Source organism: Gopherus flavomarginatus, chromosome 1, assembly GCF_025201925.1.
Source record: "Gopherus flavomarginatus isolate rGopFla2 chromosome 1, rGopFla2.mat.asm, whole genome shotgun sequence".
NCBI classification, from domain to species: Eukaryota; Metazoa; Chordata; order Testudines; family Testudinidae; genus Gopherus; species Gopherus flavomarginatus.
The window spans coordinates 61,254,435-61,281,716 of record NC_066617.1 but is presented as its reverse complement, the minus strand read 5'-3'; the positions used below and the strand labels follow the sequence as shown (position 1 = coordinate 61,281,716).

Genomic DNA, 27,282 nt, shown 5'->3' with positions numbered 1-27,282 from the left:
GACATGTAGGTAACAAGGTCTGGTGAGACCGGAGAGGTTTGTCGAGTTTTTCCATGCATCACCAGGTCCATAACTTGGGACAATACTGGGTCAACGCGAGTTGCCTTCTTTATCTGAATAGCAGTGATGAGTGTATTCTCTACCTGTTCAAAGTAGAAGATTTCCTTTTGGGCACTATCTTGATGTTTGACCGGCAAAGGCAACCTTGAGAGGCCATCTGCATTGCCGTGCAGAGTGGATTTCCAATATTTGATTTCATACGTGTGTGCTGAAAGTAACAATGCCCAGCGTTGCATATGACTAGCAGCTAATGGGGGAATGCCTGTGTAAGGTCCAAAAATTGACGTCAGAGGTCAATGGTCTGTGAGAAGAGTAAACTTTCGCCCAAACCGGTACTGATGAAACTTCCGAATTCCAAAAACAATTCCTAATGCCTCACGTTCGATTTGGGCGTAGTTAGTTTCTGCTTTGCTTAGAGTGCATGAAGCAAAAGCAATAGGTCTCTCTTCTCCCAAAGGCATAACGTGTGACACGACTGCTCCCACTCCATAAGGGGAGGCATCGCAGGCCAATTGTAGGGGTAAGGATGGATCAAAGTGCGTTAGAACTTCAGAATTTAGCAATGCATGCTTAGCTTTGTTAAATGCAACATCACAGGCTTCAGTCCACTTCCAGGCCTTGTTCTGCCCCAGGAGCTCATGAAGTGGTTTTAGCAGTGTGGCTAACTGTGAGATGAACTTTCCATAATAGTTCAGTAGTTCTAGAAACGAGCGCAGCTGGCTTACATTTCGAGGTGGGGGAGCTTCCACAATAGCTTTAACTTTTGCAGGGGCCTTATGAAGACCTGCAGAATCAATGATGTGTCCCAAATATTCAACAGAGGGCTTGAAGAATTCACACTTGTCTTTGCGAACTCATAGGCCATACTCTTCCAGTCTTTGTAGGGTAGCCTCTAAATTCTTTTAAGTGATCCTCTTCGTTCCTTCCGGTGACCAGGATATCATCCAGATAGCACTGAACTCCTGACAAGCCACACAAGATCTGGTCCATAGCCCTCTGGAACAGGGCGGGAGCAGACATTATTCTGAAGGGTAGGTGACAGTATCGATAAAGCCCCTGATGAGTCACAATAGTCAACAGCTCTTGGGACTTTTCATCAACGTGCATCTGTAAATATGCTTGACTCAGATCAATCTTACTGAACTTTTGTCCCCCAGCCAGGCTTGCGAAGAGGTCATCAATGTGGGGAAGCGGGTATTGCTCTGCACACGACACTGGGTTGACAGTGACTTTAAAATCACTGCAAATCCAGAGAGAGCCATCTTTCTTCACTATTGGAATGATAGGAGTGGCCCATGAGCTATGGCTAACTGGTATTAGGACTCCACTGGTGACCAAGCGCTCCAGGTCTGCTTCAACTTTTGGCCTGATGGCATATGGCACAGTTCGGGCTTTCAGATATTTTGGTGGACTGTCAGGTTTAATGTTCAATGTTACAGTGATTTCCTTCATACTTCCAAAATCATCTCCGAAAACAGCAGCATGTTTCCTTAGTATAGGGGTTAGACTGGTTTCTTCTTTAGTCATCCGGTGCCCTTCTGCCCAGTTCAGCTGAATCTTCCCAAGACAAGACCTACCCATTAAGGCTGGGTAGTTACCTCTCACCACAAACAGTGGCAATTTAGCAGCCTGTCCATGGAGCTCCACCTTAACATCAATAGTGCCCAACATGGGCACAGCTTCTCCTGTATATGTCTTCAGAACAGTTTTTGTTGCCTTAAGCGGAAGATGCTGTAGCTTTTCTTTATACACAGTCTCGGAGACCAGCGAGACGGCTGCACCGGTGTCCAGTTCCATGCGTATAGGTTTGCCATCCAACAACGGGGTTACCCAGTATTCATGTGAGCCCACCGCCAAAGACAAAACATGCAGTGGCAATTCCTCTTGTGATGAGGTGTCACCTTGATCATCCTGGGATCTGCTCTAGGGTATACAGGGTTCCTCTTTTTGTCGGCCAGACCACAGGCCTCTTTTTCTTTTGTTTACAGGCACACTCAATGTGTCCCTTTTTTCCACAGTGTCAACACACCAGGTCCTTACACCAGCATTCTGATGCCTGGTGACCTGGCTTACCACAGCGGTAACATTCTTGACTCTGCACAGTTTTGTGGGTAGGTTCTTGTGACACTTTTTGCACCCTAGGGGATGCACCGATGTATTGCGCCTCCCTTGTAGCCAGTTCCATGGAGACAGCAATATCAACAGCCTTCTGTAATGAAAGCTGAGCCTCTGTTAGTAGGCGCTTCCATATAGCTTCACTGTAGAGGCCACACACTAACCTGTCATGCAGGGCATCATTTAACAGCTCTTTAAATTCACAGTGTTCTGCTAGCTTTTTTAAAATTGCTACAAATTGTACAACTGTTTCATCTTCTTTTTGGTCTCTTTTGTGGAACCGATATCTTTCATCAATTACCAGTGGTTTTGGGAAAAATGGGACCCCAGGATTTCCACAATGTCACTGTAAGATTTAGTCTCAGGCTTAACAGAGTGTAGTAAACTGCGTAGCAGGGAATAGGTTTTAGCCCCTACAACACTTAAGAGTATTGGCACCTTCTTCGCTTCTGTAATGTAATTTGCAATAACAAAAAGCTCAAAACGTTCAGTATACACATGCCGCTGCACTATATTCTCATCAAAAGGTTCCATGGCCCGGTCAGAGTAGCCATGATTTTTAGTTTCACTTTCACAGTCAGTGCAAACAAGCAGTTTTTTTGGTTTTTGTTCTTTACCTTGACTTCTACTTCCTTCTGTTACTGGAGCAGCACCGGAATCCCATCCTCCATCGCCACTTGTTATATCCTTGGAGGCAGCCAGTTTAGGAAGAAATCACTTGAGAGCAGACAGCAGACAGCTAACAAAACTACCATTTATTTACAGACACAGAGCTCGCCTAACCGGCCGAAGCTGGCTGGGCTATCCCCTAATAATCTAACTCAGTTGCCATAGGAACAAAAACCATGACAACCAAATACACAACATCCCTGTTTTCCTTAAGGGCAGCCCCAGCTAGAGTGCATTCCCTTTGAAGTGACAAAGGCATGGATCTCTCTGGCAGGCCTACAGAACATATAAAAACAAGTCACGGCCTCTGGCTGTATGAACAACTGAGTATGACTCATTGGCTGCAGACCATATTGCCAAAGAGTGGGACACACACCTCAAACAGGTGCAGCCTTCACCCACTTTGTTTAATGCTTTTCCCACCAACAAATACTGTTTTCATATTATCTAGCTTTAGTTTTAGCTATTTTACATTGATGCATTTCTCTACCTCATTAGGCACAAGACAGCAGGCACACTGCTGAATTGGTACAAGTACATTCAACAGGGGTTTAGCAAGAATGCAACCTTATGAGACTGCACATGTGAGAACCTGCAGGGAGGAAGAGCAATTACTCAACACAATTATCTAGGTTCTCTCATTCCTGTGTGCTGAATTTTTACAGCAAAGGTCAGAGGGACATTCATTGAATAGACAAACAAAACTTACCCAGTCTGTTGGGTTTTGTATGTGCTTTAACATTCCCAGAGTTATAGCTTTAAATGTGATTTTTCCCAGCATGCACTATTCTACAATACAACAATGTATGCCCCTACCGGATCAAAGAGCTCACTTATACATGGGCAGGGGAGGGAACTGAAGTAAGCACTGTTCTTTTTAGCTGAGGGGGAGATTTTGCCATTTTAAAGAATATATGTTTTTATGCACCAATTAAAATAATCAAACTTTGCAAAGTGATGCTGTATACTGGGAAAAATAACCTGATCCTCTCTAGGCTAGTTCCATGTGTCAGCCAAACTTCATGGCACCTAAAACATAAAAAATTGTACTTTTAAAATCACTTATCTGCTGAAGGCCTCACCTACCTTTGCTCTTTGGAGCGTTCAGCACATATATCTTTACAGTTAACTACTTTTTTAAAATATGCATTTCAAGTCATCTTTATAGCTGAAAGTCTACCGATAATTTGCCTGGCAGTACCTGTGTTTTGCAATGTCTGATGTCATGGGCATATGTTACATTTTTGAGGAACAATGGACTGAGTTTAAGACTGTGTCTTAACTACAAATTTACTTGTTCTTCATTTTGTGAAAGACTTGGCATTTCATAAATATAGTTGTTACTTTGGAAGAGTTGCCATTATTTTTTTTCTATTGTTTATAGATACTTTATAAATGGGTTCTAGAAATACCTGCTCCTCTATTACATCAACAGAGCTGTAGAATGTAGATCTTGAAAGCCATTCCACAGCCACACCTGCTACCTTCCATTAGCTGGAAGAAGAAGATTCTCTTTCAATCTTGCTGGGCCACAATGATTTGCTGACTGGTTTGTGTTCCATGTGCAGATGTTCAAGACATGAGGCTATTGCCTGTAGCATTTTTCTGGTTACACAATTTTTCTGGTTACACAAGCAACTTCCATGCCTTATGGAACTATACCTTTCTCTGTGGAATCAGATATTTTTCTTTCTGATCTGTGCTCCAATTCTTGGGAAAATTTATCATTCCTGGGAGCATTTGTTTATGAAAGTGTTTTTACTCTGACAGGCTGTGAGATATCAAACGTTAAAAATTATGTCATTCTGTTTATTATTTTGGATTTTTTCCACCTCAATTTTGACATGATGTTAGTTGCTATTGAGAACAACTATATCCAGAAACCAGTGATTTATTCTTTTAGGACCAACTTATAATAACCCTACTCATATTGAAACCAATGGAATCACTTGGAGTAAATTTGCTATTGAATGGATAACCCCTTGAGTAAGTTACTGTTCAGTGTGGAAGGGGCATCGTTTGATCCTTAATGTCTGGAAGGCCAGCTTTCAAACAGAGTAAAACATTAGACTCTAATTTTAGCTGCTTACGAGATATCAGATGCTAAAATCACATCAGAGAGAAAGGGGGTGAAGTTTGAAAAGCAAGAGAGTAATCGGCATGGATATTTTAAAGTAAGTTGTCTAATGATAACGAAAGCTCTTATATAGCATTTTTCATTATCAAAATCCTGTACAGGCATTAGCTAATACTCACAACACTCCTGTATAGTAGGAAATAAGTATCGTTATACATATTTTATATATAAGGATTGGAAAGGTATAGTTCATATTCCATTGAAAAGCTTTGCAATCAGTAATTTGCTTTTAGTCTTGATAGTTCCTACGATGATGCTGTCATATCTTTCCCCAATCTGAACCTTAGAGTCCAAAAGTTGGGGTACCAGCATGAATCCCTTCAAGCTTAATTACCTGCTTAGATCTGATAAGCTGCCACCAATCAAGAATTCCAGTGCCTGATACACTCTGGTCCCCCCAAAACCTTCTCTGGGGACCCCAAGACCCAAATTCCTTGAGTCTCACAACAAAGGGGAATAAACCATTTCCCTTCCCCCTCCTTCCTTCCTCCCAGCTCTTTCCCACCCTGGGTACACTAGGAGATCACCGTGATTCAAACTCCTTGAATCACCACACAGAGAGGAATGTTACCTTCCCCCCCACTCCTCTTTTCCCTTCACCCAGAGGCAATACAAATTCAAACTCCGTGAATCTAAAACAAAGATGAAATTCACCTTTCCCTTCTCCCACTGCTTTCTCTCCCTTCTCCCCACCAATTCCCTGGTGAGTACAGACTCAGTTCCTTTGAGCCTTAACTAGGAGAAAAAAATCAAACAGGTCTTAAAAAGCAAAACTTTTAATAAAAAGAAAAAAAAAGGTAAAAGTTATCTCTGCAATTTAGATGGTAAAAGTTACAGGGTCTGTCAGCTTATAGAAACTGGAGAAAAAACCTCCTCCAGCAGAAATACAATTTAAAATACTTCCAGCCAAATACACATTAGCAAATAAAGAAAACCAATTAAAAAGACTAAACTGCCTTTCTATTTGCACTTACTATTTGAATAGAAAATTAGAGCCTGTAGTACGTCCGGTTACTCTCAGATCCCAGAGAGAACAAAGCAAAACCCAAAAAACACAAACAAAGGCTTCCCTTCACCGAGATTTGAAAGTATCTTGTTTCCTGATTGGTCCTCTGGTCAGGTGTCCGGTTCACTGTTTGTTAACCCTTTACAGGTAAAAGAGACATTAACCCTTAACTATCTGTTTATGACAGATGCTCATTCTTAAAACTATCACTAATAGTCTTGTTTCTCATTACTCTCTTAACAAAGAGTAGAGATAATCCAAGGTTTTCAAAATATTGATGGGGAAAAAAGGAAAGAAATTTTTTTCTACCAGTGTAATTAATAGCAAGTCCTGAACCTTGAACTGGTGTTAAGTTACAGAACACTTTCAGTCTTACCGTACTTCATGCTTTCTGCTCTTTCTTTTTCTTCTTATAATTTTTTAAAAGGACAAAATAAAAGTTGCATATTTCAGAAATGAATGTAAAGTGAATTGCAGAGAAGGAGAGGAGTCATGTGACAAGCTAACAAGAGATAGAAAATTCCATTGAAAGTAAGGGTATATCTATACAGGAATAAAAGACCCACAGCACAGCCAGAACTGGCCCAGGTCAGGTGACTCTAGCTCATGGGACTAAAAGTTGCTGCGTAGACATTTAGGCTCTAGCCCAAGTTCTGGGACCTCCACCCTTGCAGGGTCCCAGAGCTCTGGCTCCAGTCCAACCCTGAATGTCTACATTGTGATTTTTCACAGTCAGGATATGAATCTTTATTTCACAAGCTCGCTATATAGCTACCCTGGTCTAAGATAATATTTCATACCACTTTTAAAACAAATTCATGTGTGATGATCTGATTAATGTAACAATAGCAAGGAGCAAAACTGCTACCCACTGCAGGACCATAAATTTTTTGTGATTTAAGAGCAAAAGAGTAAATATTCAGGCCCAATCACTTGATTTTCAGGCAAAATAGCTGTGTAGCCTGAATAAGAAATTCAGGATTGGACTCATGGTTTTACTTTGCAGTTTACTGCCTAAATACATTGATGCAGGCACCGAGATACAAAGCAAAGGAGATAATGATTTTCAGTAGAGTGACACAGAAATGCCTTTTCTCTGTAGTGCTGGATCATTTTCTGGTTTTAGTTTATATTTGAAAACACCATTTCAGGTGTGCAGAGTGGTTTTTTGTTGATGCATTTAGTTGCATTGAACTAGGGCCACACCCTCTTTCCTTATGCAGCCTCCCTGAAGTCAGTGGAGCTACTTATACGCATAAATGACTAAGGGCTTGTAGGATCTGGATATTAGCTTGTAGTTAGGTCTTTATCTAGCAAACAAAGAGAGTTAAGAAAAGGAAGACTAATGCTACAGCTCCTGTGAAAGCACATCATAGGTGCTATGTTCTATTAGCATTAACATTGACATTCATTGTTTCCGGCTTTCAGAGCTGGAATTGCTGCAGAAGGCATTAATTTATCCTAAAGAGAGTGCTTTGGGTTGCTTAGGATTAACTTCTCCAGCTAAATGGCAGATTGAAAAGTGTCCCATCCTGACATTGGCTGGAGAATGGCTAAAACAGAGCTCAGAAGGGACATGTAAATTATGACTGGTTCAGGAGACAGGAACTTTCACCTCTAGGTCACTGCATTGAACCTAGCCCAGAACAGTAATGACTGAAAGTCACTATTACCACCTGGTGGCTGTTCAATAGCTTATCTGAAATGATTTGATGGCTAGTCCAAGTCCTACATCATAAAATTCCATGTTATTGTAGATACCTGTTTTCAGTCTTACCTAAAGCCAAGGCCTGGTCTACACTACGCGTTTAAACCGAATTTAGCAGCGTTAAACCGATTTAACCCTGAACCCGTCCACACGAGGCCCTTTATATCGATAGAAAGGGCTCTTTCAACCGATTTCTGTACTCCTCCCCGATGAGAGGAGTAGCGCTGAAATCGGTGTTGCCATGTCGGATTAGGGTTAGTGTGGCCGCAAATTGATGGTATTGGCCTCTGGGTGGTATCCCACAGTGCACCATTGTGACTGTTCTGGAAAGCAATCTGAACTTGGATGCACTGGTCAGGTAGACAGGAAAAGCCCCGTGAACTTTTGAATTTCATTTCCCATTTGCCCAGCGTGGAGCTCTGATCAGCACGGGTGGCAATGCAGTCCCAAATCCAAAAAGAGCTCCAGCATGGACCGTACGGGAGATACTGGATCTGATCGCTGTATGGGGAGACAAATCTGTTCTATCAGAGCTCCGTTACAGAAGACGAAATGACAAAGCATTTGAAAAAATCTCCAGGCTATGATAGACAGAGGCCGCAGCACAGTGCTGTGTGACAAGCATAACGAAAAGCCAAAGAATCAAATGGACGCTCATGGAGGGAGGGAGGGAGTACTGAGGACTCCAGCTATCCCACAGACCCTGCAGTCTCCGAAAAGCATTTGCATTCTTGGATAAGCTCCCAATGCCTGAAGGGTCAAAAACATTTTCCCGGGTGTTTCAGCGTGTATGTCATCAATTTACACCCTTCCTGCCCCCCGAAAGTAAAGGAAAAAAAACGTTTCTTGCCTTTTTTCAATGTCACCCTATGTCTACCGCATGCTGTTGGTAGACGGGGTGCTGCAGCACTAAACACCAGCCTCCCCTTCCCGGTGGCAGACGGTAGAATATGACTGATATCCATCTTCATCATCAGCCCGTGAGTGCTCCTGGCTGGCCTCGGTGAGGTCGGCCGGGGCGCCTGGGTAAAAATGGGAATGACTCCTGGTCATTCCCAGCAGATGGCACAGAACGGCTGGTAACCGTCTTCATCATAGCAACTGGAGGCTGAGCTCCATCAGCCCCCACCCCTTTCATGTCTAAAGAAACGATTCTGTACTGCCTGGACTATCATAGCAGCTGGAGGCTTCCTCCCCCTCATTTTATCTCACTAAAAAGTCAGTGTTTCTTATTCCTGCATTCTTTATTATTTCATCACACAAATGGGGGGACACTGCCACGGTAGCCCAGGAGGGTTGGGGAAGAGGGAAGCAACGGGTGGGGTTCTTGCAGGGGCACCCCCTAGAATGGCATGCAGCTCATCATTTCTGTGGGATCTCTGGGGCTCTGACATGGAGCGGCTGTGCTCTCTGGTTCTCTAGTACACTTGCCCCATATTCTAGGCAGGACTGACTCTATTTCTAGACAAAACATAAAGAAGGGAATGACCCGGGGAGTCATTCCCATTTTTGTTCATGCGCCCCAGGCCAACCTCAGCAAGGCCAGCCAGGAGCACCCATGACAGCAGCAGACGGTACAGAACGACTGATAACTGTCATCTCATCGCCAATTTACAATGGCATGGCAGATGGTGCAATAGGGATGGTAACCCTCTCTGCTACCTTGCAAAGGCAAATGAATGCTGCTGTGTAGCACTGCAGTACCGCGTCTGTCAGCAGCATCCAGTACACATACGGTGACAGTGACAAAAGGCAAAACGGGCTCCATTGTTGCCATGCTATGGCATCTGCCAGGGCAATCCAGGGAAAAAGGGCTCGAAATGATTGTCTGCCGTTGCTTTCACGGAGGAAGGATTGAGTGATGACATATACCCAGAATCACCCGCGACACTGTTTTTGCATTGGGATCTCAACCCAGAATTCCAATGGGCGGGGGAGACTGCAGGGACTATGGGATAGCTACGGGATAGCTACCCACAGTGCAACGCTCCGGAAATCGACGCTAGCCTTGGTACATGGATGCACACTGCCGAATTAATGTGCTTAGTGTGGCCGTGTGCACTTGACTTTATACAATCTGTTTTACAAAACCGGTTTATGTAAAATCGGAATAATCCCGTAGTGTAGACATACCCCAAGCCACAGGGGATCAGACACAAGAACTACATCCTGGGTTCTGGGCATGGGTTGGATTGAGGGGACCACAAAATTTGCCTTACACACCAATTTCTCCTTCCCTCCTAACACATCAATGAATCTACAGTAACAAACTCATTGCCATTAAACCAAAGATTGACAACTAGAGTCCAAATACATTAATACAATTGAAAATAGAAATCTGACTGAGCAATACAACCATACCATGCACCTCCACAAGAGCGTGCATGCCTGCCATGTTTTATTTAAATGGAGACATATAACGTAAAAGGTAGTTCACTTACCTTGTAGTGCTTCTTGATATAAAAAACAGATTTATCTTCTGAGTCATCTTGTTTTGTCAAGCCTGCTGGAATGAGTACAAAAAAAATCTCAATGCAGTGCATCAACATGTTTAAATAGTGCCTCTCAGAAAGGATTCAGGAGCAAATATGTACAATTGCACTGGGCAACTGCACTTGCAGAGTTCAAGTTAAACAAATATCTATTGCAAGGTATATCTCGTAATGAGGTGGTTCTCTTACATTTTTTCAAGGGTCATGGTCGTAACCTGTGAATTGTATTTTTCAGATTTGCAAAATTGCTAATCAAGAGTTTTACAAAATTATACAATATTATAATGCAAACCTAACATAAAAGCATGTGGTGCAAAAAAGTGAGAGTTCATTTCCTGCTGAAATTGTTGGATTCCTATTTTACATTTAAATTGTATTTTAATACAGTCAAATTGAAGAAGTAATAACATTTTTATTATATTGAATAAATTATAGCTGGCGGTAAGAAAATAGGCATTTTAAATTAATGAGGACATTTTACACAGTCAGATGAAATGACAGTTATTAAACAAAAATACTGAGGTATATTCAGTTAAACACTCAGTAGAACTACTACTCGCCTATGTGAAGTCACTTAGATGCAAGAGTGTTTGCAGGATTGAGGCCCTTATGTTTGGTGTGATATACTTGCTGTGTTCTCTAGAATGTCGACACAGCCAGCTGATTCAGGAACTATGATTACTAATGGGATTTGATAAACATATACATTAACTGCATATTAAAAGTCATGAACTTGTATTTTATTAATACTGACAAAAAGATAATAACAGGTTTTTTTATTAGGTGCCGTTTCTACCAGTATGAAATTTATTATTTTAAATAATCAATTTCAGACAGATTAAAAATTTAGACCATTAGGATCTGTATTTCTTTTCTGTGTTTGTGAATATTTTTCTAACCTTTTTGTCCAGAAAGGCCTTTCAGACTGAAACATCATTAGCATACAGTACACTTTGTGATTTGCAATAGAGTGCTCCACATCTCAGTGTCTTTGTCTCAGTTTTTAAGTGGCTGGTCTATGTTAAGAACATAGGAACATAAGAACGTCCATACTGGGTCAGACCAATGGTCCATCTATCCCAGTATCCTGTCTTTCAAGAGTGGCCAATGCCAGATGCTTCAAAGGGAATAACTGGGAAATTATCAAGTGATCTATCCCCTGTCATCCAGTTCCAGCATCTGGCAGTCAAATTGTGAGGTATGATTAGACCTTGACTGACAATATCTTTCACCTTGAAAGAAGCCCGATAGTTGGGCAATCCTAAATTCTTTAGCCTCCTCTGGAGCATTTTGCGATAAAGGATCACTTTGCCTTGCCTTGCCTTTAGCATTGTTAGTGGGATCAGTGGAAGAGAAAATATGTGGTCTGACTGGAAATTCCACTTACAAGACTGAGCATCCAAGCCACACCAAAATCCCCATGTAAATTGCCTTCCCAACACCCAGTAGATGAAAGCCACCTGCTAAAGACACTGTCACAAGTGTCAGGGGCAATAACCACCTTGGTTTTTGTTACTAAAAGAACTACGGCCTGACATGCAAACAAAACTAATTTTTAAAACTATGACAAAGAACAAGAACTAAACAGAAACATTTGATAAAGCAAAAGAATATACCTTTCGTGGTGATAGCCCCAACTTCCGAATAAATATGTGCTCCCTCATCCCTGCCTATCTGACAGCTTGTTACATTTTTTAAAAGGCCCACCAGTCCATGTGCACTACCAACGTTATTCCTAGATTGCAAGGGGCTAGAGAGGCCATTGAAGAGAAAAATAATATAGATGGAAAAGCTAAAACATTACAGGTCTAATTTAGATTATTCCCTAATGGCTAATGATGTTACTTTTTGGATAAGAACAGATTTGCACATCTCCAGGAAGTCACAGTATTAACAAAATTCCAAAATCAACTCTCTCTCAAGAGTTTTGGCGAGCACGGACTTTGTTGGTTTAGGATTAGAGAGAGAATGAAAAACAAATAATGAAGGCCTTTTGATAGCAGTAGGGGCTCACTAATTAAAAATTTGCTTGTTGTGGACAAAGAATGTAACTGCCTAAATGAACCTGTCTTTAATTAATTAGAAAAGCAATCATCTCAGTCACTGTGCCAAAATACTGCAGTTAAGTTGAAGAATTTTATTAAGTGAATTGATGTCATTGTTTTATATAATGCTGTTAGACTGATCATTATTCTTAATATAATTTCCTGAAACTTTAAAACTTTTATGAGACAAGTGATTTTAATGTTAAAACAGGTTGAGACAACTTTGAGTTAAAAGACTAGTTTGGCTGGATCATGTTTCATTAGAAATGACTGCTACATAATTTTGAATATAATCATGTATAAGATAAAATATGTTCTGAATTAGGTGCACTTTAGCAATACATAGATCATTTTAAACAATTACATTAGCATTTTCTCAATCTCAGACACAAAGGCATTTGAAAATTGGTTTGATCCTATTTATCTAATCCAGATGTAATGAGCTAGATCGTCCAGTCACTAAATCCATGTTATGCTGTATTGCTCAGCTGGTGGAAAGTGGACTCAAATTGCTCATAAACAGTCAGCAGAGAGTTCCCCCAGTGCTGGGAAGTTCCCCACTAGTGCAAAGCTGGAGAAGGTAGTAGAGCCAGCTGCTGTGCTGGATACTTCTATCCTCCTGGGGTAAGGTCACTGAGGGAAACTTTTGTCAGTGGTGTAAGTTGGAGCTGCTTCTGGCTAACACTCCACTGTATCCAAGCAGAGCTCAGATGGGGCAGAGAATCCAATATCCAATGCAAATACAGTAAAGTTTTAAAAATTTAAACCATTTGACTTAGTATATTAATCACATGTGCAATACGTCACTTCTGCAAGTTGAAGTTGAAGCTAGACAAATCTAAGCTGGAAATAAGGCATAAATTGAGAGTAATTAACCACTGCAACAATTTAGAAGGTAAATTCTCCATCACTGTAAATTTTTAAATCAAGATTAGCTGTTTTTTCTAAAAGATATCCCCTAGGAACAGCGGTGAAATTAAGCCGGTACAGCCCGGTACGGAGGACTGGTAAAAAAAGGTGCAGTAGTGTACGGCAAGTAAGTGGAGCATTCAGTACTGGCTTACTTTCACCTCTTTTGGCTGCATAGCAAAAAGTTCAAACTCAAAGCTAATAAAAGTTTGGAAAAGGAAAACTCACTGTCACATTTGTTTGTTGTTTCTCTCCCTCTCCTCCTCCAGCCAGGCTGCCGACAGGGCTAGGGTCCCTGTTCCCCCGACCCCACACTCAGCAGGGTCTGCAGCGGCTCCCCTCTAGCTTGTAGCAGGGAGCAGGGGGACTAACTGAAGGAGAAGCGTCCCTGGGTAGCCTGCTGCCTGCATAAGAACAGTTTAAACTTAGCTGTTCACTCCATGGTCTGAACAGGATTCGGGGCTATTCCTGCCATTCTTCTTAATTTCACTCTGGGTTGTTGGGGGTGGGGGAGGATGGTGAGACCAAGGCAGGGGTAGAATACAATAGCCTTAAATCCATAGCTAATAAAAGTCAGTGGAAGGGGAAAACTCACCGTCACATCTGTTTCTCTCCTCCTTCCTCCCCCAGCCAAGCTGCCGACAGAGGTAGGCTCAGTGCTTCCTCCAACCCCTGCACTCAGCAGGGGCTGCAGGGGCTCCCCTCTAGCTTGTAGCAGGGAGCAGGGGGACTGACTGAAGGAGCGGTCTCCCCAGGTAGCTTGCTGCCTGCATAAGAACAGTTTAAACTTAGGCCTGGTCTACATTACGTGTTTAAACTGAATTTAGCAGCGTTAAACTGATTCAACCCTGCACCCGTCCACACAACGAGGCCCTTTATATCGATATAAAGGGCTCTTTAAACTGATTTCTGTACTCCTCCCCGACAGGAGTAGCGCTGAAATTGGTATTGCCATGTCAGATTAGGGTTAGTGTGGCCGCAAATCGACGGTATTGGCCTCTAGGCAGTATCCCACAGTGCACCATTGTGACTGCTCTGGAAAGCAATCTGAACTCGGATGCACTGGCCAGGTAGACAGGAAAAGCCCTGCGAACTTTTGAATTTCATTTCCTGTTTGCCCAGCGTGGAGCTCTGATCAACATGGGTGGCGATACAGTCCCAAATCCAAAAAGAGCTCCAGCATGGACTGTACAGGAGATACTGGATCTGATCGCTGTATGGGGAGACAAATCTGTTCTATCAGAGCTCCGTTACAGAAGACGAAATGACAAGCATTTGAAAAAATCTCCAGGCTATGATAGACAGAGGCCACAGCACAGTGCTGTGTGACAAGCGTAACGGAAAGCCAAAAAATCAAATGGATGCTCATGGAGGGAGGGAGGGGATACTGAGGACTCCAGCTATCCAACAGTGCCCGCAGTCTCCTAAAAGCATTTGCATTCTTGGCTGAGCTCCCAATGCCTGAAGGGTCAAAAACATTTTCCCGGGTGTTTCATGGTATATGTCGTCAATTTACACCCTTCCCCCCCCCCCGAAAGAAAAGGGAAAAAAAATGTTTATCACCTTTTTTCAATGTCACCCTATGTCTACTGCATGCTGTTGATAGACGGGGTGCTGCAGCACTGAACACCAGCATCCCCTTCCCGGTGGCAGACGGTACAATATGACTGGTATCCATTGTCATCATCAGCCCTTGAGTGCTTGTCAAGGCTTTTTTCCCCCACTTTGAACTTTAGAGTACAAGAAGTGGGGACCTGCATGAACACTTCTAAGCTTAATTACCAGCTTAGGTCTGGTACGCTGCCACCAGCCAGAATTTAGTGTCTGGCACACTTTCTGTTCCCCCAAAACCTTCCCTGAGGAACCCAGACTCAAACCTCTTGGGTCTTAAAACAAGGAGAAATTAACCATCCCCCTCCTTTTCCCCCCAGACTTTCCCCTCTCTAGGTTGCCTTGAGAGGCTTCACACCGATCCAAACTCCTTGGATCTTAAAACAAGGAGGAATTAACCATCCCCCCTCCTTTCCCCCTACCAATCCCTGGTAAATTCAGACTCAATCCCTTGGATTTTAAAACAAGGAAAAATCAATCAGATTCTTAAAAAGAAAGCTTTTAATTAAAGAAAGAAAAAAGTAAAAGTTATCTCTGTAAAATCAGGATGGAAAATGCTTTACAGGGTACTCAGACTCATGTAAACTAGAGGGACCCCTGCCCCCCCCCCCCAGCCTTAGATTCAAAGTTACAGCAAACAGAGGTAAAAATCCTTCCAGCAAAAAGACACATTTACAAGTTGAGAAAACAAACAAAAGACTAATCCGCCTTGCCTGGCTACTACTTACAATTTTGAAACATGAAAGACTGATTCAGAAAGATTGGAAAAGCCTGGAATGATGTCCTGTCCCTCTCAGTTCCGAGAGTGAACAATGAACCAAACAAAAAGCACAAACAAAGACTTCTCTCCACCAAGATTTGAAAGTATCTTGTCCCCCTATTAGTCCTCTGGTCAAGTGTCAGCCAGGTTTACTGAGCTTCTTAACCCTATACAGGTAAAAGAGACATTAACCCGTAACCATCTGTTTATGACAGTGCTCCTGGCTGGCCTCGGTGAGGTCGGCCGGGGGCGCCTGGGTGAAAATGGGAATGACTCCTGCTCATTCCCGGCAGATGATACAGAACGGCTGGTAACCATCTTCATCATAGCAACTGGAGGCTGAGCTCCATCAGCCCCTCCCCTTTCATGTCTAAAGAAAAGATTCTGTACTGCGTAGACTATCATAGCAGTGGGAGGCTGGGCTCCTCTCCCCCGCCACCCTTTAATGTCCTGCCGGGACTATCATAGCAGCTGGAGGCTTCCTCCCCCTCATTTTATCTCACTAAAAAGTCAGTGTTTCTTATTCCTGCATTCTTTATTACTTCATCACACAAATGGGGAAACACTGCCACGGTAGCCCAGGAGGGTTGGGAGAGGAGGGAAGAAACGAGTGGGGTTGTTGCAGGGCACCCCTTAGAATGACATGCAGCTCATCATTTCTGCAGGATCTCTGGGGCTCTGACATGGAGCAGCTGTGCTCTCTGATTCTCTAGTACACTTGCCCCATATTCTAGGCAGGACTGACTCTATTTCTAGACAAAACATAAAGAAGGGAATGACCCGGGGAGTCATTCCCATTTTTGTTCATGCGCCCCAGGCCAACCTCAGCAAGGCCAGCCAGGAGCACCCATGACAGCAGCAGACGGTACAGAACGACTGATAACTGTCATCTCATCGCCAATTTACAATGGCATGGCAGATGGTGCAATAGGGATGGTAACCCTCTCTGCTACCTTGCAAAGGCAAATGAATGCTGCTGTGTAGCACTGCAGTACCGCGTCTGTCAGCAGCATACATTACACATATGTGACAGTGACAAAAGGCAAAACGGGCTATCAAGGGAAAAAGGGTGCGAAATGATTGTCTGCCGTTGCTTTCACGGAGGAAGGATTGAGTGATGACATTTACCCAGAATCACCCGCGACACTGTTTTTGCATTGGGATCTCAACCCAGAATTCCAATGGGCAGGAGAGACTGGGGGAACTATGGGATAGCTACGGGATAGCTAGCAACAGTGCAACGCTCTGGAAATCGACGCTAGTCTCGGTACATGGACGAACACTGCTGAATTAATGTGCTTAGTGTGGCTGTGTGCACTCGACTTTATACAATCTATTTTACAAAACTGGTTTATGTAAAATCGGAATAATCCTCTAGTGTAGACATACCCTTAGCTGTTCACTGCGCGGTCTGAACCGCGAGATTCGAGGCTATTTCTGGCATCCTTGTTAATTTCACTCACAGTTGTTGGGGGGGTGACCAAAGCCAAGGCAGTTCTTTTCTGTCCCCTGGATGAGGCGATGTTCAATAATATAATACACAAAAAATACAATCAATATCAGGAACCGTTTCCAAGTTCAAATCTATCCCATTCCCTCCCCAGCAGAGGATCATGGTTGTGATGTCCAAACTGCTTGCAGATCCTCTTTGAAATGTTACTATTTTTAAAAAACCACATGGAGAACATGGTGGGAAGATGTGTTCTGCTGATCAGGGTTTATTTTGGGCAAAGCAATTTTGGTAAAACAACTAGAGATTCACAGGGAAAGCAAAGAGCCCAACAGACAAAAGCACAAAGGGATTGGCAGGGAAAACTGGATATTCGGGGAAATTATTGTGCCTCCTTTGAAAGAAATAGTAGTTTTCTTCCACTCTCTTTATATATTGAATTAAACACCTGAAATGTCCTTAGGACAAGGGGCTCACATCTCTTTTTGTTTTGATGGTGTTGGTGTCCTGCAGAGTGCAGAGTCTGAAATTGACAAAACTTTCTCTAAGTATCTTGTATATTTCCCCCCAACAACCCTGAGTGAAATTAACAAGGATGCCAGACATAGCCCCCAATCCTGTGGTCCTGGAGTGAACAGCTAAATTTAAACTGTTCTTATGCAGGCAGCAGGCTACCTGGGAAGGCTTCTCCCTCAGCCAGTCCCCCTGCTCCCTGCTACAAGCAAAAGGGAAGCCGCTGCAGCCCCTGATGAGTGCGGGGGTCGAGGGAAAATGGAGCCTAGCCGCGATGGGAAGCCTGGCTGGAGGAGGAGGAGGGAGGACAAGGAGAAAAATGTGACAGTGAGTTTTCAATTTTTCAGGCTTATTTCAATAGTAGTTTTATTACAGACAATACTGGTAGTAGTAATAGTAGCTTTATTTTCTATATCTAAGTCATGCAATGGGAGGAATCCATGCAGTATGTAGGAGAGGTGGGTTGCTTGTATTTGGACTGGCCCCGCCTCTTCCGTCTAAGACCCCGCCCCTTCCGGGGGTGGAGGCGCGAGTGGAACCCATACCGGTAACAGCTGGATTTTACTTTCGCCCCTGTCCAGGAATTATTTTGGGGAAGTTCAGTGACCTGTGTTGTACAGAAGGTCAGACTCACAATGGTCCCTCTTGGCCTTGGAATCTATGATCTATGACACCTGTTGTATGTGTGACAACATCAACAGTTAATCATTTTACTACAAAGCCAGACAAACTTTTTGTAGTCATTTTGTACCAGAGTAATCTGTGGACATGCATCTAGTAAAATCCCATCCTTTACCAAATACTGCATAATTTTATAAATGGTTTAGCATCCTTTTACTAAAGTTCTTTGAGATAAAATGGTATGCAACAGTTTTAAGTACTGATCATTTGAGACTGGGTTTCCACAGTGTGCTTATTTCTATGAAATCTCTTGCATTAAGAAAAAATGGCAGAAGTTCTACATTCACACAGGTTGTTAGTTTAGCGCTTGTGGCCCAATCAGCCCAGAGCTGCGGCCCATGTGACATCCTCAGGGCCATAGAGGTAGTATTGGATGCGGCCCACATAAGACATATGTGGCCCACAGTGATAAATAGGTTGAGAACCACTGGTTTAGTGGGAAACAGAAATAGAGTACAGGTTTAATGAAGTGTTTTGAGACCTTTTGCTCAAAGGTTCTGTGTAAGTGCAGTGTATTTGTAATATATTAAAATAGGATTTTTATTACTTTGTTGTCATTTATTTATTTAATATGTATATTGCAGTATCTACTACAGGAAAACCTGTCTGGGGCAGCATTGTGATAGTTACTGTACAAACATACAGTACATAAGAGTCCCTGCCTCAAAGAGTTTTAAGGCCCTGTAGTATAGAAGGAACGGAGAAACACGCTGGAATACAATTTGATGTTTTAGGTCTAGGAGTCAGGAATGAACTTGCCCCCATGTCGAGCCTCCTAGAATTAGGGGAACTACTAGATCTTAAGAGTAAGATTGCTTTCTTCTGAAACATCAAACATTGGCAAATGTCGAGGTAGGTGACTGAAGTTGGTGGATCAATAGTTTGATCAGGAATGGCAAACCTCACAGTACGTTCAGTTTGATCAGAGCAAAAACATGTTTTCACAGATTAAGAAAAGGAATACAAAAATCTCGTTAGTATACTAAATATGATTTAGAGTCTAAACAGCTGAGCCAGATTACTCTTTTTAAAGGGAAAAAATGCACATCCAGGCATAATCTCCTATGTCAATAATAATAATGAGCAATAACAATAATATGAATAATATTTTGTTATAAGCCATATGGTTCTCTGTTATTGCTGTAAAAGCTGATGAAGCATTACATAAAGCAACTAACCATGGGGCTTAGGGGATGTCAGAGAATACAAATATATGGAACTGACAGGAAAAAATACTCTTTCCAGAGCTGAAATTTTAAAAGTTTAAACAAGACACAGAATAGAATATTTTCACATTAGGCTACATTTTCTGGGGTAGTTTTTTTCCCCATTGTATTTTGACAAGACTTTAAATTTTAGCTTTAAGTCTGTTAATTAATAACCAATCTATCTTTAGTATTTATATGGCCCCCATCTCCATAGTATGTGAGCAATTCACAATTTTTAATGTATTTATCCTCACAACATCCCTGTGAGGAAAGATTATCCCCATTTTACAGATGGGGAACCAAAGCACAGAGAGGCTAAGTGACTTGTCCAAGGTCCCACTGGAAGTCTGTAGCTAAGCAGGGAATTGAACCTAGATCTCGTAAAGCCTCTGTTAGTGCCCTAATCACTGGACTATCCTTCCCAGAATATAAAGATCAAGAGCCTGAATCTCTTGCACTAAGGCCCCTTTGAACTGCCAAAACAGTGTAAAGGAGTTGTGCTGTAAATGAGGATCAAACCCCACTTTCACTTTCATCTCTCTAATTATTAATTTAAGTAAACAAGGAAACCTTGTAAGTTGCCACAATCCACAAGTCTCCCAGGCCATGTGCCTGATATAGAGCTGAAGCGCTATAATTGTCTGTGTACCCAGTCTGCTATCCCTATATTGACTGGGTACATGTCATCTCAGGACACAATGCAGAGATAAAATTTCTAGACACCATTAATGATTTCATCCTGAAGCAGCTACTCCTGGAACCCACAAGGGGAGAGGCAATTCCTAATTAAGTCCTAAGTGGAGCACAGGATCTGGTCCAAGAAGTGAATATAGCTGAATCACTTAGTAGTAGTGACCATATGTAATTAAATATATCATCCTTTGAGGGGGGGAAGCCCTCAACTGTAGCATTTAACTTCAAAAAGGGGAACTAGATGAAAATGAAGAAGCTAGTTAAATGGAAATTAAAAGGAATAGTCACAAGAATGAAATGCCTGCAAGCCTCATGGAAACTTTTAAAAAAACCATAATGGAGGCTCAAATTAAATATATACCCTAAATTTAAAAAAATAGTAAGAGGACCCAAAAAAATGCCACTATGGCTAAACAGCATAAAAAGAGGTAGTTAGAGGCATCCTTTAAAAATTGGAAGTCAAATTCTACTGAAGAAAATAGAAAGGAACATAAACTGGCAAATCAAGTGTAAAAGTATAATTAGGCAGGCCAAAAAAGATTGGAAGAGTAACTAGGAAAAGACACAAAAACTAACAGCAAAAAAAAAAAAAAAAAGATCTAAGTACATCAGAGACAGGAAGACTGTGAAACCGTCAGTGAGGCCACTGGATGACTGAGGTACTAAAAAAGAACTCAGAGAAGACAAGGCTGTTGCAGAGAAGCTAATGAATTCTTTGCATCCGCCTTCATTTCAGAGGAGATTCCCACAACTGAGCCATTCTTTTTAGGTGACAAATCTGAGGAACTGTCCCACAATAAGTTGTTGATAGAGGAGGTTTTGGAACAAATTGATAAATTAAACGGTAATATGTCACCAGGACCAGACTGAATTCATCCAAGAGTTCTGAAGGAACTGAGATAAGAAATTGCAGAACTACTGACTGTGATATGTAACCTATCACTTAAATCACCCTCTGTAGCTATTCTCCAGTCATCTGGTAATGTAACTCCAATTTTTAAAAAAGGCTCCAAAGGTGATCCTGGCAATTACAGGCTGGTAGGCCTAACTTCAGTACCAGCCAAATTGATTTAAACTATAGTATATAACAGAATTATCAGATACACAGATGAATATGATTTGTTGGGGAAGATTCAACACAGCTTTTGTAAAGGGAAATCATGACACAAATCTATTTAAAATTTTTGAGGGGTTCAGCAAACGTGGACAAGGGTGATCCAGTAGATACAGTGAACTTGGACTTTCAGAAAGCCTTTCACAAGGTCCCTTACCTCTTGAGCAAAGCAAGGAGTCATGAGAGAAGATCCTCTCATGGATCAGTAACTGGTTAAAAGATGTGGGCGGGGAAACGAAGGGTAGGAATAAATGGTCAGTTTTCAGAATGGAGAGGTAAATAGTGGTATCCCCCAAGGGTCTGTACTGGAACCAGTTCTGTTCAACTTATTCATAAATGATCTGAAAAAAGGGGTAAACAGTGAGGCAGCAAAATTTGCAGATGATACAAAATTGCTCAAAATAGTAAGTTCAAAGCAGACTGCAAAGAGTTACAAAGGGATCTCACAAAACTGGGTGACTGGGCAACAAAATGGCAGATAAAAGTCAATGTTGATAAATGCAAAGTAATGCACATTGGAAGACATAATCCCAACTATATATGCAAAATGAATGGGTCTACATTCACTGTTGCCTAGTTTATAGTTCTCGGAAAACATCCACTCACTGTGCAGCAGTAATAAAAAAAATTAACAATATGTTAGGAATCATTAGAAAAGGGATAAATGATAAGACAGTGAATATCATAATTCCAATATATAAAACCATGATATGCCAACACCTTGAATGCTGCCTGAAGTTCTGATCATCCTGGCTCAAAAAAGATATATTAAAATTGGAAAAGGCACAGAGAAGGGCAATGAAAATAATTACGGGTATGAAACCGCTTCCATATGAGGAGAGATTAAAAATCCTGGGCCCATTCAGTTTAGAAATAAGACAGAGGGAGGAGAGGGGGATATGATAAATTCATGAATGGTGTGGAGAAAGCAAATTAGGAAGCATTATTTACCCATTCATATAACACAAGAAATAGGGGGCACTCAAAATTAATAGTCAGCAGGTTTAAAACAAACGGAAGGACTTCTTCACGCAAGGCACAGTCAGCCTATGGAACTTGTTGCCAGAGGATGCCGTGAAGGCCAACATTATAACTGGGTTCAAGAAAGAATTAGATAAATTCATGGAGGATATTCATCAATGGCTATTGGCCAAGATGGTCAGGGATGGAATCCCAGACTCTGGGTGTCCCTAAGCCTCTGACTGCCAAATGCTGGGACTAGAAGACAGGGGATGGATCACTCAATAATTGCCCTGTTCTGGTTCATTCCCTTTGAAGCATCTGGCATTGGCTGCTCTCAGAAGACAAGATACTGGGTTAGATGCTCCAGTATGACCATTCTTACCATTGATTAATTTAGATCTCGTCTCATCTTACCTGGTTTATTTGAAAGTGTCATTGTTCTCCTAAATAGAAAAGGTAGATCAGTGTCTTCAAGAAGAATGGTCAGACTAATAGTTTTCTGTTTTAGTAAATTGCAAAAAATTATCTGATTCGCAGTAGGATTAAAAAACTGAAACAGAAAAAGCCAGTTTGTGGATAGCCTGAACATACATGGGATAGAGGATGACATGCAGGCATAACTGCAGTCCTTGCATTCAGAGAGGCACAAGCACTGCTCAGTGTAATAGTCTGCTGCAAAATTAGCCCTTATAAATTGGGTGGGTGAGGTTCTGTGGCCTGCAATGTGCAGGAGGTCAGACTAGATGATTAAAATGGTCCCTTATGACATTAAAGTCTGGTGAGTCTATGACAGAAGAGAAAATATTCAGCTATGATCTTGTCACTTCTCTACCAACCAGCAGACTTTGCCCCACCTGGATAGGAATGCAAGCTGCACCCTTTCAAAAGGCATAGCGGCAATTTCCCTTCTGCTCTCAAAGACACAGGGCTTGTGTAACCCACACACCTCCTGGGTGTGGTGTTCTGTCCCCTCTAGTGGCACCGAGACTATTTAGATCAGGGGTGGGCAAACTTTTTGGCCTGAGGGCCACATCTGGGTATGGAAATTGTATATCAGACCATTCATGCTCACAAAATTGGGAGCTGGGGTGTAGGAGGAGGTGAGGGCTCTGGGGTGGAGCCAGAAATGAGGTTCCTGGCCAATGGGAGCTGTGGGGGCGGTGCTTGGGGCGGGGGCAGCATGCAGAACCCCCTGACTGCCTCTACGCGTAGGAGCCAGAGGGGGGACATGCCGCTGCTTCCAGGAGCCACACAGAGCCTCAGCACGCACAGAGCCAGGCAAGTCCTGGACTCCACTCCCCAGCGGCAGCTCAAGGGCTGGATTAAAACATCTGAAGGACCAGATGTGGCCCCCGGGCCATAGTTTGCCCACCCCTGATTTAGAGAGAGAGAGAGCAATTAATGAGTCTGCTCTACAGCCTTAGCTAACAGCCAATTGACTTTTAGCTCATGTAGTAGAGGCTCATGCACTAAGCTCCAGAGGTCCCAGGTTCGAACCCTCCCACTGATGACCAGGCTCTGTCAGCGTTACACTTGCATGAGACACAATGCCTCAAAGTGCTCCTGCAGAGTTACTGGGCCTGTACATGACTCACTACCAACGACACTGATTAAAAGCCACCATTTAGCCCAAAATGTCATTACAAAAAAATTCATTTATCTAATAGTCCTTTCCTGTCAGCTGCTGAAATCATTACTTCAAGTTAGCTTTCAGCCATAACTATTGCATGAGTTTGGGAAAGGGGTTAAGGGAAAAATTTAGGTGTTTGTTCTCTTGTTACAACAAAAGGGAGCTCTCTGGAACAAATACATGGTGTAGTGTGAAGTTTGGTGAATGGGGAGCAAGAGCATCAATTCAAAGTAGATCAATGTAAAAGTCTTGTAATATCTGCAAGTAAGGATCATGTCATGGCTATAGGGTAATTTGGGGTTCCCTACACATCATATCCCAGTATTTCTGTAATTATTTTATTTACATACCTTTGTAAATAAAATAATTACAGAAATACTAGGCTATGACCAATTACCACCCAGCTACACTACTTGTTGATTGTTCCCATACCTTACAGCTGTCTGTTTTTTTGTAGAACAAGCACTGCTTTCTTTCTTTTTTTGTAAAGCACCTAACACATCATGGGCACTTATAGAATACAAATAATAGCCAGAAGCTTGCAATGAGAATCCCCCAGGTGGACCCCCTGCATCTGTGCAGTTCTCAGTGCAGGATCAGCACCAATAATAATCAACAAACACAATGTAGGATGTTCTTGAGTGTGTTGGGAAAAGAATATATTTTTGTAACAAGTTATCTGAAAAATTGGCTTCACGGAAGTAGTCTTTATTATTTTAGGGGATGGAACAACAAGAAGCCCTGAGGTAAAGCCCAGAAAGTATGTTTATGGCCATTACTGGAAGCATTCAAACAAGAACATGTTTTGCATTCAGTCACAGTTTATTTTCTGAATATTCTTTTAAATATTTTGCATTTATTAACATATGTCCCCACTATCTGCTTTTAACTTCTGCTCAAAAAATCTAGCAACAATAAATCCTTATAATTGGTGACATCATGGCTCATTACAATGAACTGACACTGTAATATCATAAGCAAATATTGTAGGCCATCTATATCTCCACTTAAAATGGAAAGCTAACTGCCAAAGGTCTATTGGCAAACACATTAATATATATGAAATACAACTATAATAGCACAATTCAGAAATTAGTGCTGAATATGAAGAATCAGCTTTCTTAAGTAAAGGTGAATCACCCAAGTTTTATATTATCTGTTGTAGACATTCCTCAGTGAACTTTGGAATATTCCTGGATATTTCTTCTTTTAACATTTGCTTTGTGAGACCTGTTATAAAGGGACTGGTTTAAACGTGGAGATGAAAAGACTAATATTCTACAGTAGACTGAGTTCCACCAAAGTCTCTCACTTTTTCGATGTGAGAAATGCAATGTTGCTGCTTCGCTCAGAATATCTGAGGGTTATTCTGCTACAAAAAAGCTAGTGAACCTTGTCAAGTATTCTTGATTTTGTTCAGCAAAATTATAAATATTAACAAGGGTTCATTAAAAAAAGTATATTTCCCTCTCACTGTGTGGGTCGTTATGTATATAACTATATAGATCAAGATCAGAAGACCTGCTGTGTCCAGTGATTCTTTCTCAGGCAAAACTCCCACTGAAATCAATGGACTATTGAATTCCTCAATAAGGAATACAAGATTTGGCCCGCCCTTTGTATATTTCTTGACATAAAGTATAGAATGGGATTTATCTAGGACTGAACCAATCTCTAGAGAAAATGTATTCTAGTCCTTTTTAAATGTGGATTGGGGGTGTGTGTGTATGTGAGAGATCCTTTTATTACATCTGTACTAATATTCAGACAGGCTTATAGTGCACTAATGAACAGGACCAATTATTATACAAAATTAAAATTTGCTTTTTCTTTGAAGTTTTATTTTAGTCATTTGTGTGATGATAATTGTTAGAAAGCGGTGGCCCAATTCTGTGGTCCAGTGAAACCTTCTGTGACTTCAGTAGAAATACGGCTAGTGCAAAGAACCACAGACTTGGGACCCAAGTCTTTATCAAAATGGTACCTTACTTAAAGTAACTAATGACTGATTTTTATTCTGGGTCAAATGTTGCTTGCCTTGCACATACAAGCAGTGCTGTTTAGCAATGGGACTACTCATGTGAGTCAGAAGTGCAACTTTGGCCCCAAATGGGCATATTGTAATTGAATTTAAAAAGAAAAAGAAATTATAGGTGAGAGTGGATTGTCCTGTGAAATTGCTAATGATATAATAGTTAAAGATTTAACAAAATGCAAAGTTCTGGAAACAAGGACAAACTGTTCTGTATTTTGGTGAAAAAAATCTCCTACACCCTTAGGATCACCACAAGCTCAAACTACAATGTGGTTTATCCCATCAATATTATATAGCATCATCTGTCATCAAAGCAAGTTTTGATTGGCCAATGGTTCATCCAAATGATGGCACAAATTCTTATTGTATTAAAAATGGCTGTTAGGTTTTATTGTGAGGTCCTTTAATGAGGTTTGGCCTACATAAACTGAAAGGCCTGGTAGTTGTGAATGTGGGAGGCATTTTGCTTGCACTTGCAAGCCATTCCTTATTTCAAGTACTGCTAATATCGGCTGAGAGGACCCACCTGATCCTTCACCCAACTGAAGACTGTACATGCTGTCAAGTATTAAGGCTTACCAACTGGCACTGGCTACCACCACTAGTACTAACTCGGTTCTCAGCCAGAGAAACAGAGCTCTTCTGTATACAAAACCTTGTAAGTACAGAAGATAGTTGAGCTGATGCCTCCATCTTCTAGCCTTTCCATGTTTGAGGGCCCACTGAACAGATAAGATCTGTGATGGATATTTGGACTGTTGATGCCAGGACCACCAGACTAGCTTTCCCTGAAAGGACATCTTTTCAGGGTTGTATGCAATATTGTTGTAGCTGTGTTTGTTCCAGGATATTAGAGAGGCAAACCTGAAGAAGAGCTCTGTGTAAGCTCAAAAGCTTGTCTCTCCTACCAACAGAAGTTGGTCCAATAAAGGGTATTACCTCACCCACCTTGTCTCATCTTTTCAGGAATAGGTCCGGGAGTTGGTCCTGGAGTTAAGTGACCAGATGCTGTCCTAGAGGCTTCCATCCAATGGCAATGCACCCATTAATAAAGGCAGGCTGGCATTGCTATGATTGTGGGAGAAAGAAAAGAAAGTCACTCTTTTGAGTCCGCCTAACTTGGCTGTAAATAGATGGTCGTGGCAGATAACTAAATGGTAGAACTCATGTTCTTGATATTTAAAAAATAAATGAAAGCTAATCTTTATATAAATATTTTTTCAGTTAGATCAAAAAATAATTAAAAGTAATTTTTACAGCTGCGCCTGAGTTGATACTACATTTATCGCTGAATTCCCCTGCCAGTTTTTGTGGTTTGTGATCACATTTTCATTTGTTTAAAAAAATGTTTTTTTCTCCCCTGCTGCTGCACAAAACACCATACAAACAACAGGGGGAAATGGTGAAACTGACTACACCCAGTTTACAAAGTAAACAAACTGAAAATCAATACTTTTTTCCTCTAATCTCTTTCAGTTACAGT

The 27,282-nt window shown here is 41.7% G+C and overlaps 1 protein-coding gene and 1 long non-coding RNA gene across 2 annotated transcripts in view; one reads left to right on the top strand and one right to left on the bottom strand.

Moving 5' to 3' along the window:
* SLC38A4 (solute carrier family 38 member 4) overlaps window positions 1–27,282 on the top strand; it is a 72,520-nt gene that overhangs the window by 13,404 nt on the left and 31,834 nt on the right. The gene's annotated exons all lie outside the window — the stretch shown is intronic.
* LOC127034939 (uncharacterized) lies at window positions 3,824–26,899 on the bottom strand. The gene is made up of 4 exons (XR_007769534.1): window positions 26,748–26,899; window positions 10,137–10,198; window positions 5,956–6,126; window positions 3,824–3,873 (listed from the first exon to the last, which is right to left on the bottom strand). It is a non-coding gene; the product is annotated as an uncharacterized LOC127034939 (long non-coding RNA).